This window comes from Pseudorca crassidens, chromosome 10 (genome assembly GCF_039906515.1).
Source record: "Pseudorca crassidens isolate mPseCra1 chromosome 10, mPseCra1.hap1, whole genome shotgun sequence".
In the NCBI taxonomy this organism is placed as follows: Eukaryota; Metazoa; Chordata; class Mammalia; order Artiodactyla; family Delphinidae; genus Pseudorca; species Pseudorca crassidens.
The window spans coordinates 104,071,094-104,087,955 of NC_090305.1; the positions used below are offsets into that span (position 1 = coordinate 104,071,094).

The 16,862-nt window shown below is 51.7% G+C and overlaps 1 long non-coding RNA gene across 1 annotated transcript; it reads left to right on the forward strand.

Moving 5' to 3' along the window:
- The first annotated feature begins 2,047 nt into the window (after positions 1-2,047).
- Positions 2,048-5,093, forward strand: LOC137233153 (uncharacterized). The gene is made up of 3 exons (XR_010947324.1): positions 2,048-2,161; positions 2,577-2,609; positions 4,660-5,093. It is a non-coding gene; the product is annotated as an uncharacterized lncRNA (long non-coding RNA).
- The last annotated feature ends 11,769 nt before the right edge of the window (positions 5,094-16,862 follow it).

A 16,862-nucleotide genomic window follows, 5' to 3' on the forward strand; every position in this document is an offset into this window, starting at 1 on the left:
TTTTGGTGATGGAGACAGAAAATAAACAAGTGAGCAAAGAAATAAAGCAATAAAGCAATAAAGACATGCAGAAAATGAAGACAGAGTGAGGTTGTAGGAGGCGCCAGGGGCTACTTTACACTGAGGGGCAAAATGTGTGCTGAGACCTGACCAGTGAGAAGGAGCCGATCCTGGGAAGATGAAGGAAGAGCACGCCGGGCAGAGGAACAGCGAGTGCGGAGGCCCTGAGGTGGCCGTGGCCTGGCATGTTGAGGGAAGACGTGGAGTGGAGGCAGCTGGGGGAGACTGGCGGGGGTGGGGGCGGGCATGGGCGCAAGCTTAGCCTGGAGGGCAGGGAGTCAGGTATGCAGGATTTTTTTAGCCAGGATATTGACTGATTTTTGTTTTAAATATATAGGATTTCAAAGAAAATACCGCATTCTACTGTTCAGATGGCCTGGTACTTAAAGTGGTGCTGGGAGAGAAATCAAGCATTTATAGAGCACCCACTGTGATCCAGACTCTGGCACAGGGTCCTTCACGGCCATTTTTTCCATTTGCCTCTTAAATGGCGATGGAGCCACCTGATTTCCATTTTTCAGCTGATCCAACCGCAGCCCAGAGAGGTGACATGATTCATCCTGTGTGGGAGAGCTGGAGGGTGGCTGACCCCTAGTCTGGCCCATGTTTTACTAGAACACAGTTTCACAGCCCTTCCTAAAATGGGTGTGAATTCTTTAACGTTAATAAAGTGATCTGTCTGCACTTTATTATCTCCTGTGCTACATGAATGTTATCACCTCTTTTCAATGGCCTGGGAAATATTTCTGAGACCTTGAATGACTAGTCACAGCTCTGTAGCTGCCTTTTATCCTTGGTTTCCAGCGTCTTCCCTCTGAGCAGGATCGCTGTGACCTGAACTCCGAGTTTAGATCCAGCCAGCACCAGTGGAAAGTAGAGGCCGCTTGCCCATCCACTGCCTTTGTGCAAATCAGAAAAAGGCTCCCTTTGCTCAAGACACTTGACTTCCAGCTTCCAGAAAAGCGTTGTAATAACAATTCTGTTAGAGCATCCTTTGAGGCCACCTGTTAAAAACTGTCCTCATACATATGTGACTCTGTGCTCTCTTTGATGTGAGAGGTGCGCACTTAGCGGCGGTGCCCTTGTGCAATGCACAACCTGAGTGACGGGGGAGGGGGGGCGGCAGTTCTCCAGGCCCCTGCAGAAAGCTCTGAGCCCCAGAGAAAGGAGATCCGTTTGCAAGTGGCCACACTTAACTACACATATGAACATGGCTGTAGCCCAGGGGTGACCACGACTGTCCAGGTTTTTCTAGAACTGCCCCGCCCATCAGGACATTGGGTTCTGGTTCACCTGTCATCACCACTCTGTCCACCCCGAGTGTCACACTTCCCCCACCCTGGCCACTGCCTCTGTACCTGCTGCGGGTGTGAAATGTCCCGGCAGCCCTGGCTTCCCACACATTCTCCCGGCACCAGGAGATGAGGCCCCTGAGCTGCCCCCTGCAAAGAAGCCCCAGCTCGCCTGTGGGCACCCTGGGGCTCCAACACTCACTGGGCCCCCTTGTAGCTAGCACCACCTCCAAACGACATGGCTCATCTTTGAAGCCTTTCAGCTCCTAAATTTAGAAGCGTGGATTAAATCCAAATAAATGGAGAGTTATGTAACTTCACATCCCTCTCTGCTGTCCCTCCCCTTGGAATAATCAGGCTTAATCGGCTAATGATGGGGCCCTGAATGCAGCCCCAATCCTCGTAGAAGTTATTAGGCTTATATAAGAAGTGACATTGGCCTGGTGTATCATGAGGCTTTAAAGTACATTCTCTCTCTCACTCTGTCTTTCCTCTCTCAATCTCTCCCCGTCACCCACGCATTCTAACACACACACACACACTCCCCCAAGCATGTCCATCAAATACTGAAGCTGCTTAGCTAGTCTGGGATCAAATGCATGCAAGCTGAGAGGTTTTACTCATCAGGTGGTTCAAATATATCACCTAAAAATAAATCACCTCAATCCGTAATGACAGCTAATCCAGGAAAGGAGGAAGCACTTAGCCATAAAATTATAGACTATTTAAGGGAAAAGGGAGGTGCAAGGAGGGAGATCTGAGAACTTCCTAATCATCCAAACTGTCCAGCAATAGAATGGCAAGCCCAGGTAAGTAGTGAGCTCCCTGTCACTGGAAGGGAGTAAGCAGAAGTTAGGGATATTGGACAAGGATTTCTGCAATGAGTAGATTCTGAACGGTAACTGACACGTATACAGAACATTTAAACAAGTTATGTGCCAGGAATTGTGCCCTATAGGCATTATAAGAGGGATGGCAAATGGTTTCATCTCAAATGCCAAATCTTCTCTATTGGGAGTAGCTACCTGGAGCTCTGGACACAGAGCAAGATTCTGAGGCTCAGTGAGAAAGAATTTTCTTGATCATTTTGCAACGTTTTCCTCGGTGGAAAGGAGAAAACTGATGTTTTAATCAATTAGTAATGTCTGCCATGTGTGCAAAGGAAGAGAACAGAAGGTGCTATTTGCCAATGATGTATCTTGTGCTTTATCCATCCCTTTACAGATAAGGAAACTGAGATGCAGAGGTTCACAGCTGGTAAGTGGCAGAATCAAGATTTGGACCCAGAGGCTCCAGAGTCTATGCTTGCCTGCCTCTCAGCAATGGGAGGAATGGGCCCGGGGCTGAACATGCACCACCAGCCAGCAATGTACCCTTGTTCCCAAAGGACACAGGCATTTGAGTTTGCAGCCTCTAAGTTGTGGGCTCAAGGAGGGCATCTTCTGGGTCGGCAGGCTGCGAGGAGGAGGCACGTGGGCTACTCCCTGACCCTGGATGGACCCTCCACACCCAGCACCCATCTCTGACCCCCAGCATTACTGGAGATGATGAGGAAACTGAGGCCCCCAAGGGTGGGCATCTGTCCTCCTCAGACCCTGAGCCTGGTGGTACATCAGAACCCAATGGTCCTGGCCAGGGAACACATTCTACAGCAAACACAGTGCAGGAAACCCAAGGGGATAAAAGGGCCATGGCAGGGACCCAGCAGGCAGGATGTGCCTCTTGGCCCAGCTTGCCACGGGAGCTGGCTTCTCAGCCCAGCCTGCACCATGCCAGCTCCCCGAGGACATTAGCACCGTGCCATGAGCCTCTGGATTGGGTTTCATGGTGGCCCCCAGTCTCAAGTTGAAATTGCCCCTTCCCAGCCACGAGGCCCCCCATACCTGTCCCCCACTACTTCAGTCCTCAGACTGTGGCTACCTGGCCAGCTGCCATCGTGGGTACTTCTCCTCTCCCTGCAGGCCACTTTCAACAATCCCTCACTCCCCTCTCATCACTCCTCCATCCTTCCTGTCCCAGGGGCCTCTCTCTCCAGCCCTATTTTTCAGCTTCTGTCCCTACCACTTCCTGTCGGGGGGAGGGGGACATCTTTTTACCCAAATCCTTGCTAAGAAACAAAGCCACGTGACAACAGAGAAGGTTTCAAATGGGGCCATGCCAAGACCTGATGCATGGGAAGTCCTAGAACAAGGAGGAGAGCGTGGTGTGGGGCTGGTTGCAGTCCCAACTGCTGGCGCTCTCCTTGTGTGCAGATGTGGGACTGAGAGAACAAAGGCAAGGCACACACATGAAGGCCACTCAGGACCTTGGCCAGGACCTTGAAGTTGCATAAGCCCAAGGGCGTGGCTGCTTTTGTGTTCTGTGCAGATGGTGTCCTGGGACTGTGCAGGCAGGAGAGGGGTCATGGCCCCGGAGGCCGGGAATGGAGACCGGTGTCCCCTCCCTTGCTGACATCTCACCTTGGATCCTCTTCAAAGTGGTCAGAGTTTTACAGACTCTACAGAAGTGCCCCCGCCTTTAAGATAAACCCCCAAGGCTCTTCATCCATGGGAGATAAGTCGGGGGGTGAAGTTTCTGGTTACAAAGGGTGGACCCTGAACGGCTGCTCTGGTTCAAGGACTTGAGCCCTTCTGCATGGCTCATCAACGGGGAGCTGCCTGAAAAGTCACCGAGACTGGTCATCTCCAAATACTTGGCATCAGGCCGCTTTTTGCAAACAAATTCTTTCTTGGAACCCCAGGCCATGAGACAAGTAAGAAACGTGAGGTATCGAGGTGGGATGGGCCCGCGACCCCTCCAAAGTCACTGGCAACATTGTGTGTGTGTGTGAGTGTGTTTGCGAGTGCTCTCTAGGTGGGAGGCCCGAGTTATCGTGATTCTTCAAGGGCTACTTGCCCCAGGAAGGGTTAAGAAGGCCTGGAAGCACCCGCTGACAGTCTAGGATACTGTGATTGTCACATCTATTTTTGTCACCTGTTTGCCTTGCTAGCTTCGTGTTGCTCCAGCTGACATTTAAATGAGTTTGCATTTGCAGAGCCCACACCAACTGGTGCTGTGCGTGCTGTGGGTGTGGGGGACGCAGGGGAGGGCCCAAACCCAACAGATGGAAGGGGAGTGGATGCTGGAGATTAAAATGTGGTCCCAGACCATCAGGAGCTGCAGGGAGCATCTGAAATGCTTTAAAGGGAGAAACCGAGGTGCCACAGAAAGAGCCAGAATGTAAATAGGATGGCCCCACTCCAGCTTCTTGTTCTCTGATGTGCTGTGTAGACTTGGATAAGATGCTTTCCCTCTCTGTTTTCACCAGGCATGAGGACCATGTGTCCCGAAATGTGAAGCACACAACATGGCCTTAGATGACATCAGTGCACACGCAGAGAGTGATTCTTTTCTGACTCCCGTTGAACCCTCCTTTCTGATTACGTGCAGGGAGGAAGGCTTGGTGCGGTGCTGGGCATCTGGCACCCTTCGCTAAACCCTGCAGACCTCCCTGGCAATGACTTGGCTGGCCTGGCGCCCTGGGCAGCCTCAGTGTCGGGTTGGATTGTGATGCGCGTGGTTTTCTGGGCACTGCCGCGTTCTACTTGTGCACAGTGTTCCAGTGCCCTTTCCAGCAGAGATATGAATGAAGTCTTCGAAATTTTTTAATGACCTTAAGTAAAGAATGAATAAATGACAACTGAACACAAAATATTAAGAAAATGATTGTACAGGAGCGACGGGGGTATGACAAAAATGTGGAGTTGGGATGAGAATGGCCAAAGCTACGGAGACAGAGCAAGCAGATCTCCTGGGTTCTCAGAAGCTCTGTCACGCTGGACCCCATCCACCCTGACCCCTGCAGAGGGTCCTGCTGGCCCCGGTTCTGCCAACGACTCCGGAGCAGTGGGGGGCTCTGCGCAAAGGTCTGGGTGGTGACAAGGAGACAAATGGCCTTCAGGTGAGTATCTGAAACTGGGGCACATACCTGCCTTGGGTACCAGGATCTGGTCTGTGCAGTTTGTGAAGACCTGAAAACTGAGGACAATGAAAATCCGCTTCTGTGTAGTTTAAGACATTTCCCATTACAAAGGCAGTGTGGCTTTATTGTGGTAGGGAATGCAAATGTCACAGACATTGTGGGTGATGTCCCTGGGACCCAGGTACCTGAGAGGCCCCAGCCCAGTAGCGGCCAAGACTGGACTCTGTGTCAGGCCATCTGGTATGAGTCCTGCGCTACCCACATGACCTTCGGGCGTGCCCTCGTATTAGCTAGGACTCTGGCCTGCAAGCAACAGAAGAGGCTCAGCTGATTCCAGCCAAAGATACGGGGCCTTCTTGGAAGGACAGGAGGTCACTCTTGGAATCAAAGTCTCAAAATCAGCGGGGCTCAGGTGAGGGGGCCTAGGGGCAAGGACCTGCAGACAGAGTCTTCAAGGAGAAGACGTGTCACAGGACTCAAGAGTCAGAATCCCCCGAGAGAGAGTCTGACCCGCCAAGCCTGGGTCACGTGCCCAGGTCCTAGAGGAGAACAGGGCACCTGACTGACAGTCTTGACCAGACAGCCAATGCTGAGGCTGTGGAAACTGGGGTGCCCCTCCCAGAAAAAGGGGTAAAGAATGCTAGGCAGGCAAGGAAAGCACGCATCCGCTCTGCTACCATGCTGTCGCATGCCTCAGTCTTCTCTTCTGCGAACAGGCGTAAAAATGTTCCGGCCCTTTGAGGGTGGTTGGGGGAGTTAAATGATGTCACCGTGCGGGGCCTGCTCGCAGTAACTAACAGCCCATAAATGTCAGTGATGGGCTTTTTTACTGTTTGTTATAAGAGGACACAGAGACAAGCCACTGTCAGCCAGATGTGAGCCTAACAGATGCCACATGCTCCTTTCGGTTACAGCCAGGGGCCCTGGAGCTGGCAGGCATGCGTTCAAGTCCTGGCTCCACCACCAAGTCGCTGTGCGGCCCCAGGCAAGTGACCTCAGCCCTCTGAGCCACAGTGGTCACATCCGGCTACCTGCTGCTTCCTGGGCACAAACCAGTGTCTGCAGGGCAGACGGCAGCATGCCAGGCCCAGGGGCTTGGGGCAGGTGGGCGCCTTCTCTGGGAGGCTGTGTTCCTGCCCTGGAGTGGGACTGCTGGGCCCTCACAGGGCAGCAGCCACGGGGGGCAGAAGCAGTCCCCCCGGAACCACATTTTCCCACCAAGGATGGCTCTGACCATGGGCCCGAATCCCCAGTATCTAAAGCTGGCGACTCAGCCAGGGCTGCCAGGCCTGCTGCTTCCCGTGGGCATGGAGGCAGGGACTTTCCCCTCTATCTGGGCTGCCTTGCACACAAGCAACCACCATGGAGCATCTGCTGTGGTCTCCACAGCTTCATCCTCCTGCCATAGACTCTGGATCTGGATTGCTGGGGTCAAACCCCACCGCACTGCTTACAGTTCACATGACCTCAGGCAAGTCACTTCAGCTCTCTGCACCTTACTTGATGTTCTATCTGTAAAATGAGGAAATAATAGTTCCTTTCTCCTGGTGTGACTATGAGGGTTAAATGAGATACATTTGTAAAGCACTTAGAACAGGGCCTGGCAGTAAAAACATACCACGAAGTGTTAGCTGTTGTCAGCATCGTCTTTGCTACCACTTCCAGCATCCCTTGACAGGTGGGTGTAGCCCTTTGGGGTTATGGGGTAACTATTATTATTATTATCATTATTATTATTTTTGGCCACACCACATGGCTTACAGGATCTTAGTTCCCTGACCAGGGATTGAACCTGGGCCCTTGGCAGTGAAAGCACCGAGTCCTAACCACTGGACCAGCAGGGAATTCCCTGGGGTAACTTTAAAGGGCACAAAGACACACCTGGCTTTAAGGACCTTAGTTTTGTCTTTAATGTGTCTCTAATTTGTCTCTAATGTGTCTCTAATCTGTCTCTAATGTGTATTGAGCACTTGCTGTGTGTGGGCACTGTGCTGAGCTCTCTGCATGGATTGTTTCGGCTCAGCACTGTGAAAGAGGTACTATTATGATTGTTCCTGTATCTCACATGAGGAAACCCAGCCACAGAGAGGTTAAGTAACCCACTTCCCATGTGCACCAGCAGGGCTCACGGGTGCAGGCAATGAGGCCAAGACTGGCCATTGTAGGATGAAAAGGAATTTATGGGAAGGATGTCAGGTACTCATGGAATCTTTAGGAAGACTGGAGGAAAAGGCTTAGAAACAGGAAAAAGCCTGGACAGAGAAAGTGGAAGGGGCGACAACTGGACCTGTGCCGCAGCTGGACCATCTCAGCCACCACTACCTGTGTGAGGGATTGCTCCATTGCCCCTGCATCTTGGCACCTGTCACTAAAAATTCAGCCTGTGATCTGGCTTCCAGAGCCAGCGTTCAGTGCCTGGTGGAGGCTGCCCGTGCACATGTTATAAAGCATCGGTCCCCAACCTTTTTGGCACCAGGCACCGGTTTCGTGGAAGACAATTTTTCCATGGACGGGTGGTGGGGGGCCTGGGGTGGGGTGGTTCAGGCGGTAATGCGAGCGATGGAGAGCGGTGGGGAGCAGCACACGAAGCTTCACTTGCTTGCCCGCCGCTCACCTCCTGCTGTGCGGCCCAGTTCCTAACAGGCCGTGGACCGCTACAGCCTGGGGGTTGGGGACCCCTGTTATAAAGGATCCAAGGCCAAGTCCAAGGCAGCAGGATTGATTAGAAAGCCGTGCTCCGTGCTATGCATCTGCCACCCATTGCCAAGTGGCTGGTTCAGAGTTGAGAGGCCCTGGTTCCAATTCAGAGTTTGCCAACTGCTACTGTGTGACCTCGGGCAGTCTCCTGGCCCCAGGTCCCCGGGGTCCAGGTGTGGTCAGATGGCAGGGATCAGCCTCCTGGACCAAAACATATCCTGCAATGGCTTGTCAGGCTGCCAGAAAGTCCACCATTAGCCACACTGGGTAAAGGCATCAGCGATCCTAACACAGCAAGTACTCAGCAGATATTCTCTGTTAATACGAAGGACTGGGCTCAAGAGACTAGAGTCTCAGGCCTCCGTCCAGCCGAGCTGTAACCAACACGGAAAGTGCTCACACTTTTACCTCCCAACGCCCTTCACCTTCCCCCACAGGCAGCCCCTGGCTCTGCTCCTCGTGCCTTCCACATCCACACCCACATCCGTCCTGTCAGCCACCACCCCACACGCTTCATGCCTCTTTCCACACACACCCCTAGTGCCAGCCCACCACTGCCCCACATGAAGGGCACCCCTCCAGGCCTTCACCCACGGGGTGCTGGCCGGGCCAGTTTCCCTCTGCGAATGGATTAACTTTCGAGACTTCCCTCCCTCCCCGAGCCTGTAGCTCCCTTTGCATCACTCAGGTTTCAAACCCAGAACGTGGGTTTCCTTTACTTCCAGTCCCCAGAAGGCAGGACCAGTCTGATGATCTCTGCAGGGAGCACACCAGCAGCCCCCATCCCTCCGCAGTCACTAACACGGAATTAAAGGAACCCACCCTCACTCCACCCACTCACCTGGCCCCTCCCCTTGCCCCTCACGTCCTCCCCAGGCTCAGACCCCTCAGCCCACACTACAATCCCCACCCCACCCCCAGAACTGCCTTAAGGGGAGGACCAAGCAGCTCTTGGGTAATCGTGGCTGATCCTAGCCTCCGGGCACAGATTGTTTCCCAGAACCTCAGAGTTGGGAAGAACTCCCAGATGCTCCCAGGCCAGTGGTTCCCATGGGAATTCCCTGAGGCACTGGTTACAATGCAGGTTCTCAGCCCCCTCTCCATGCTCCCACACCCTCCACGAGCCAGCACCTCTGGGTCAGGGCCCAGGCAGGAATCTGCACGTAAACCTGTGCCCCAGGTGATGCTTGGCAGACTGAGCAAACTCAGACCTCTCCAAAATCACTTCTATAGGACCCTCCCCCAGGGGATCTCTGGGTTGGGCACCTCGGTGTCTACTATGGGGGCCAGGGAGGTAGGAAACTTTTATTTTCCACTTTAGATCCTTCTGTACTGTTTTAGTATTTTACCATGAGTATTTACTGGGTCTATATATATATATATTTTTTTTTTTTTTTCGGTACGCGGGCCTCTCACTGTTGTGGCCTCTCCTGTTGCGGAGCACAGGCTCCGGACGCGCAGGCTCAGCGGCCATGGCTCACGGGCCCAGCCGCTCCGCGGCATGTGGGATCTTCCCGGACCAGGCCACGAACCCGTGTCCCCTGCATCGGCAGGCGGACTCTCAACCACTGCGCCACCAGGGAAGCCCGGGTCTATAATTTTTTAAAAAACAAACAAATAATAGGGCGAACATTTTCAATGAAAGTCTCTCAAGATATCTCCAGAGGCCCAGTGGCAATGGGCCAGCTTGGCTTAAAGCTCGCTCAGGGGTGTTGGGTGGCCGGGAGGAGAAAGAGTCAGGGAGTCCTTGGCCTGAATCCCACTCCACCATTTCCTGGCTGTGTGCCCTGGGGCAAGTTGCTTTCCCTCTCTGATGCTCAGCTTCCCCTCTAAAGAATTCGGATAATTACCCTCCCCCTTATGGGTCTCTACTGCGTATTCAGAGGGCCAGGGGAGTGAGGGCACCTGTGAGTGAGCACGTAGAGTGGACGCTCACTGGTGACTGGGGCATTCTCCAAGGGCCTTGCTGGGGAAGACGGGACCCTCCCCATCCCACCCACACTGGAGGGTGATCTGGAAATGCCACACAGGTGAGCTCTTGGGTTTGGGTCTCTGTCCCTTGACCTTCCCGTCCTAGCAATGAGCTGAGAATCCCCTGCTCCAGCTACTAGCCTCCCTGGCCAGCAGCTTCTGTCACTACAGGCCACCCCCGTGGGGATCTAAGGGCCAAGGACTCTAACTCAGTCCCTCCCTGGGCCCAGCCTCAGCTTCTCCCTCCACTCTGCATTCTACCCCAGAAATACCCAGCAGCTCCTAGCTCCCCACACAGTGCAGGTGCATGTGCATGTGCACGTGCAGTCTCACATCTCTGGGCCTGTGTCCACCCTGGGCCCTTGCTTAGCACATCCTTCACCCTCCTCACTGCCATTTTTCTAGTGGAAATCCTTCCAGACTGTGCTGAAGCATCCTGTCCTTCTTGAATACTTCGCATGACCCCCTTCACCCCGTCCCATACAGCCCAGCCCCAGCTTGACCAGCTGTGCCCTCCTCTGCAAACCTGCCCTACGCTTAACTACTCCAGTTCTGTTCCCGGCCCACACTGAATCACAGCGTGTCTGGGTCTGGCTCTACCCCCTCACCACCTTGGGCAAACCAGCTCTACGAACTTGAACTTCTCCATCTGCCAAATGGCCATATACCTGCTCCCTCTCAGAGCTGCTGCGAGGATTCCAAACAAGGCCAAGGTCCCTGATGCGTGGTAGGTGTCTAATAAATGGTGGCTGAAAATGCCAGCTCTGGGCCAGGGTTGCACCCTGGTTGGTGAGCTTGTGTGAGAGGGTGGTGCGGGGCTGGTGGGGACAGCCACCTCCTCCCACCTGCCCCTACCCAAGCCAGCCGTGGGGTCAGCAGAATCCCCTTCCTCCCTGCTCCACCCCTGGGCCTCTGCTGTCCAGCACAGCCAGCCCAAGGATTCCAACTCCCAGGGACGCCTCCCACTATGACCTCTGAAGCTGACCCCTAATGTAGCTCTCTGGGCGACTCAAGCAGGGCAGCCCTCACTCAACCTTTACACCAGAGGTGAGTGGATGCCCCAGGTGTGACCATTCACAGCCCAGATCCCCTGGCCCATTCACTGTACAGGGATGGCCAGATGTCCCAAGCATGGTCAGTGACAACTCTTGGTGACACTTCTGCTGAAACGCTTGGGGGAAATATGCATTCTATCTCTGCTCGTCAAGTGCAGCCTGGAGCTGCTGGCGGCTACCTTCCCATCAACCAAGGTAAGGCTTCCTGAGAATGAAGCATCGCAGAGGAAACCAGAGTGAACCAAAGGGACAGTCCTGCTGTGCACCCAGGTGAATTATACGCCTCAATTTCTTCATCTGTCAGTAGGGGACATCGTTTGAGCACCTGGTTCCAGCCATACCTGAAACCCCAGGGCTTGCCAGTTATAGGAATTAATAAGTCCCTCTACCCTTTGACCAGGTCTTCTGTCGCAAGCAACAAACTGCAAGAGACTCAACTCATGCAATAGAGAAGCTGGACCATAAACCCAACTCTTTCATTGCCTGGTAGAAGGGCCCCAAGATGCTTCTCAGATGCTTGAGTCCTTCCCGCAACTCTTGGGAATGAAGGCTCACCTTGATAAAGATGTGGCCACTGTAATAGCTTCCCATGAAATCAACCACTTGGTGAAGAGGCGGTGAGGAATTTCTGGCAAGTGAAACGATGTAGATGCCCCGTGAGTTAATGAGGCCTGGGTGTTCTCGCTGACACCCCTGGGAGAACACAGCAGAGAAGAGATGCCAGAAAGAGCCGTTCTATTTCCAGGCTCTCGTGAAGGCAGTTTGGGAATTTCCTGGCCCAACAGCACCATACAAGGAAGGGGCTGTGTGCCCTCTGTGGTCTGGATGCCAACTGTGGGAGGGATTGGACAGGTGGAGGGAGCAGAAAAGTGCTCCAGGTAGAGGGCACAGTAGGTACAAAGAGACCCCTCCTCGATAACCACAGCAACCGCTGCCACCATCGCCACCACCACCACTGCTAAGTGGGCACTCTCCCAGCCAGGCTAAGTATTTCACAGGCACCATCTCACTTAGTTTTCACATCTGCTCTAGGAAGCAAATGCTATTGTCAGTCCTATTTACAAATGGAGAAACTGGGGATCAGATAGGTTAAGTGACTCTCTCAAGGTCACACAGCCAGGAGCCAAGATTCAAATCAAGATACTCTTGGTGGGGACACTGGCTTGCTTCTCCAACTGGTCCTCTCTGGGCCTCCCTTCCCTCGTCTCTGGGAGGGTGAGGGGTCCAGAAGGTCACGGAGAAAAAGACCAGGGGCAGCAGGAAGACTACAAACCTCGTGCTAAGATGCCACCCAGGCCAACACCCTCACACCCAGGCACTTTCCAGAGCCCCGAGCTGCCACATGCAAGCAGCTTCTCTCCCTGGTTTTGACTATACAGTTCCCTGTCCCCACCCTGTCCTTGGTCAAGCTTCAGACAGGCTTGTCCCTGGCACAGAACTGGGCACGCAGGAGGGAGATGGCCAGAGGGATCTCCCTTGGAATGGAGCAATTGGAAGGCCATGGTTTACAGCCAGCAGCAGGATGCAGCCTTCACAGAGGTTCCCATGACAACGTGGAACCGTCTGGTGGTTGTCTGTAGACAACCTACTGGGAGAGTCCAGCAGGGGCTGGATGACCATTTCGAGGGGAGGAAGACACCTGTTTGACGTCATGGTCCTTACAGATGATAATAAAAGAGCTACCACTTCTTTTTTAAAAAAATTGAGAGATAATTGACACGCAACAATTAGTTTCAGGTGTACAACCTAATGATTCGAGATGTGTGTATATTGGGAAATGATCGCTACAATAAGTCAACCTCCATCACCACATATAGTTACAATTTTTTTTCTTGTGATGAAAGTGTTTAAGGTCTACTCTCCTAGCATCTTTCAAATGTACAACACGGTATTATTAACTATAGTTAAGTACAGAGCTAACACTTCCATAGCACTCACTGAGCCTGGCACTGTTCTCAGTGCCTTCACGCATAGAAGAAATGCCCTACACAGTCCTCTGAGGAGGTGCTGTGCTTATCCCCACTTCACAGAGGGGTACACTGAGCCCACACAGAGGGGGAGACGCAGGGCAGCAGGTCAGGAGCAAGGCGTGAGTGAGGGCTGGGCTGGGAGGGAGTCCCTACGTCCCACTGCCCACCCCATTCAGAAAGTGAAGGGTGGACTCCTCTCATCAATCAGTCCGGGAGCCTGGGAGGAAAGTGCCCACAGGAGAGGAACCAAACAGTCACAGGAAAGAAAACACAGGAAGCTCTTAAAGAGACAGCTAAACTAAAACCACACGGAGAACCACTCTTCACTCCTCAAACTGGTGAGGACCAAACAATCTGATAAAATCCTGCACTGGTAAGAGGTGGGGGGAACAGTAATCAGGCAGGCATCGTAGTGGGATGGCCGGGGAAAGATACCAGGATATTACAAATGCTCGAACCCTTTGACTAGCAACCCCACTTCCGGAAATTTATCCCGCAGGCATGTGAAGCCACAGCGTAAGAATTATGTCTGCTCACAATTATTTACCGCAGCACTGATGCATAGTACAAGTTTGGATGGCTAGGTCCCCACAGGGAATGGTTAAATAAATTATGCTTGATTTGTACATTGGCATACTTGCAGCCACAGAGACATACTGAGGAAGCTCTTTACATGTTGATATGGACACAGTAAGGTAAAGGCAAGGTGTCTAGACATGACAGCAAAGGCACTGTCCATAAAAAGATAAAAGGGATAAACTGGACCTCAGCAAAATGAAAGATGTGTGCTCTGCAAGAGACTTTGTTAAGAGGATGGAAAGACAAGCCTCAAACCAGGATAAAGTACTTTCGAAGCCCGTATCCCAAGAAGCACTCGTATCTCGAGTAGACAGAGAACATTCTAAACCCAGGAGTAAGAAACCAAACAACTCAACTGGAAAATAGGCAAAAATTTTGAACAGAGTTCACCAAAGATGATAGATGGACAGCAAACAAGCACAAGAAAAGATGTTCCACGTCGCTATCCACTGGGGAAATGCAAAATAGGGCTCTGATGAGATAGCACTACAAACCTACTGAAATGGCTAAAATGAAAAAATACTAACAGTATCAAGGGCTGACAAGGACGCAGAGCAACTAGAACTCTCAAACATGCTGGCGGGAATGTAAGAAGGTACAGCAACCTGCAAAGTACACTGGCAGTTTCTTAGCCAGTTAAGCGTACACTTACCGTACAACTCAGCAATTGCACTTCTGGGTATTTCTCCTAGAAAAACAAAGGCTTAGGCTCATGCAAAAACCAGTATATGAACGTTCGGATCAGCTCGATTTGTACTCACCAGAAACTGGAAGCAACCCAAATGTCCTTCAACAGGTGAATGAATAAACAAACTGTGGGGCATCCATTAAATGGAATACTACAAAGCAATAAAAAGGAATGAATTAGTGATAAGCAACAAATTAAACTGACCTCAAAGGCATTATGCTGAGCAAAAAATGCCAACCTCAGAAGGTTACACACTGTATGATTCCATTTTTATAACACTGTCAAAGTGACATAAATATAGTGATAACAGATCGGCAGTTGCTAGGGAATAGGGTTGGTAAAGGGTGTGATTATAGAGCATTAACATGAGGGAATTTCTTTGTGGTGATTGGAACAGTTCTAGATCCTCATGGTTACAACATTTATTCATGTGATAAAATTTTACAGAACTATGTACCAGAAAACAAAATAATTACTGCATGTAAAAACTGGTGAAATCCAAATAAGGTCTGATTTTGAGTTAACAATACTGCACCAATGTCAATTTCCTGGTTTTGACAATGCGCTATGATTATGTAAGATGTTATCAGTGGGAGGAGCTGGGGGAAGTGGGGGAAAGGTGCACGGGAACTCTCTGGACTATTTTTGCAACTTCTCGTGAGTCTTAAAGTATTTCAAAATAAAAAAAAATTTAAAGTAGTGTTGATTGGGGGCTACTTTGCTCAACTTGATTTTTTTTTGCTATAGAAAAATAATAACAAGGTAAAGAATGTGTGTGGAGAGAGTCCTATCCGTGTGATGTAAACGCAGGGTTCCTGTTGGTGACAGAATACTGTATTTCTGGAAACAGGTACAAGGGATTGGGAATACAGGAGCCACATGGGAGGGGACCAGACGGCAGGGGCACAGGTGTACGAGAGAGAGACCTGATTTTTCAATTTTCCCCTTGAAATGTTCGAATTTTGTACTGTAGGTGTCTATCATCTTTTAAAACTTTTTTACTTAAATTTTTGAAAGCTAAGAGTGAGACAGGAGCGATCTGTTTGCCTCTGAGAGCCTCAAAGGACAGTCCAGAAGGGAGGGGGCAGTGTCCTGCAGACCAAGACTTTATCAGGAGGGTAGTATTTTACTAAGCTTAAGGGAGGCTAGAAACACAAAAGAATAATTGACAGGGCAGGGAGGGCACTCAGCTCCAGTTGGCAGGGCTGGGAGGTGATGCCGCCTTCGTGTCCATGACAACCACGAATGGAGGTACCAAACACAGCAACCGTGACAGTGGACGCTCACCCAGCCCTCAGAGGAGCACTTCTCAGGGACAAACTCCCATCCCCTCGCAGCAACATCATCGCATGGTGGGGTAGGGGGGGACGCAGAGGCCCAGGGGGGGAGTTTCTGTTCAGGGTCCCCCATGGAGTTTGCAGCTCTGTAGCACCCAGGACCTCCCTGCCCAAACCAGACTGATTTCCACTTGGTTCTCCTGACCAGAATCCACAGGGCAGATGCTGGGCCAGACCCTGTGCTGGGCCCTGGGGCGAGGAGGGGGAGGTTCCAGCTTGGAGGCCTCCTGGGCTGGTGGAGAGGAGACAGAGGTGTAGTGGAGTCGGCCAGGCAGCGTCCTGGCTCTGCACTTATTCTTGAGCCTGCTGGGGAAGGGCAGGCAGAGGACAAACAGCATGCCATGTGAAGGGGATCGTGAAAGAGTCTATGAGCAGGCCTGGCTGAGCCGGCAGGCCAGGTGGTCCCGGGTGGAACCCCAGCTCTGGCCGCAGCAGGGGGCTCTAGTGCCTCCTCACATCCTCCCCCACCTCCTCTCACAAGAGGAGCATGACCTCGCCCCCCTCCCAGGCCACTTCAGCCACCACAGGCACAGGCAGCAGACGCCTGGCTGACGCAGCTCCAGGAAGTCGTCCGTGTCAAAACCTGGGAGGGTCCAAATGTCCATCACCAGGTGAAGGGGAACCTGTGGCAGGCCATCCACGGAATATCACACAGCCACGAAGGAGACCAAGCTGCAGTTACGTGCAGTGATGACTCTCGAAGACTGAAGAGCAAAGGAAGCCGGGAAAAGAAAAGAACACACGCTGCACCATTCCACGTACAGGGTCTAAAAGGTGGCAAAACTAATCTATGTGGTTAGAAGTCAGGACCGTCGTGACCTCTGGGAAAGAGGGGAGAGGAAGGGACTGGGGGGCAGGGGTGAAGGGGAGAGAATTTCTGTCACACAGGTGTGCTCGTTTTGTGATGATTCATGCTTTTGTGTTCCATGAATGTTTCTGTGTGTATGTTAAACCAAAGGTTATAAAAAAAGAGGTTTACTTTAAAAACTAAAGGAAGGCAACCTAGATAATGGGAGAAAGTATTTGCAAATCATCTATATGATAAGGGGTTAATATCCAGTATATATAAAGAACTCCTACAACTCAACAACAACAAAAAACAAACAACCAGATTTTAAAAATGGTCAAAGGAGTTGAATAGACAGCTCTCCAGAGAAGATATTCAAATGGCCAAGAACTATTTGAAAAGATGCTCAACATTACTATTCATTAGGGAAATGCAAATCAACCTACAATGGCACACCACGTCATA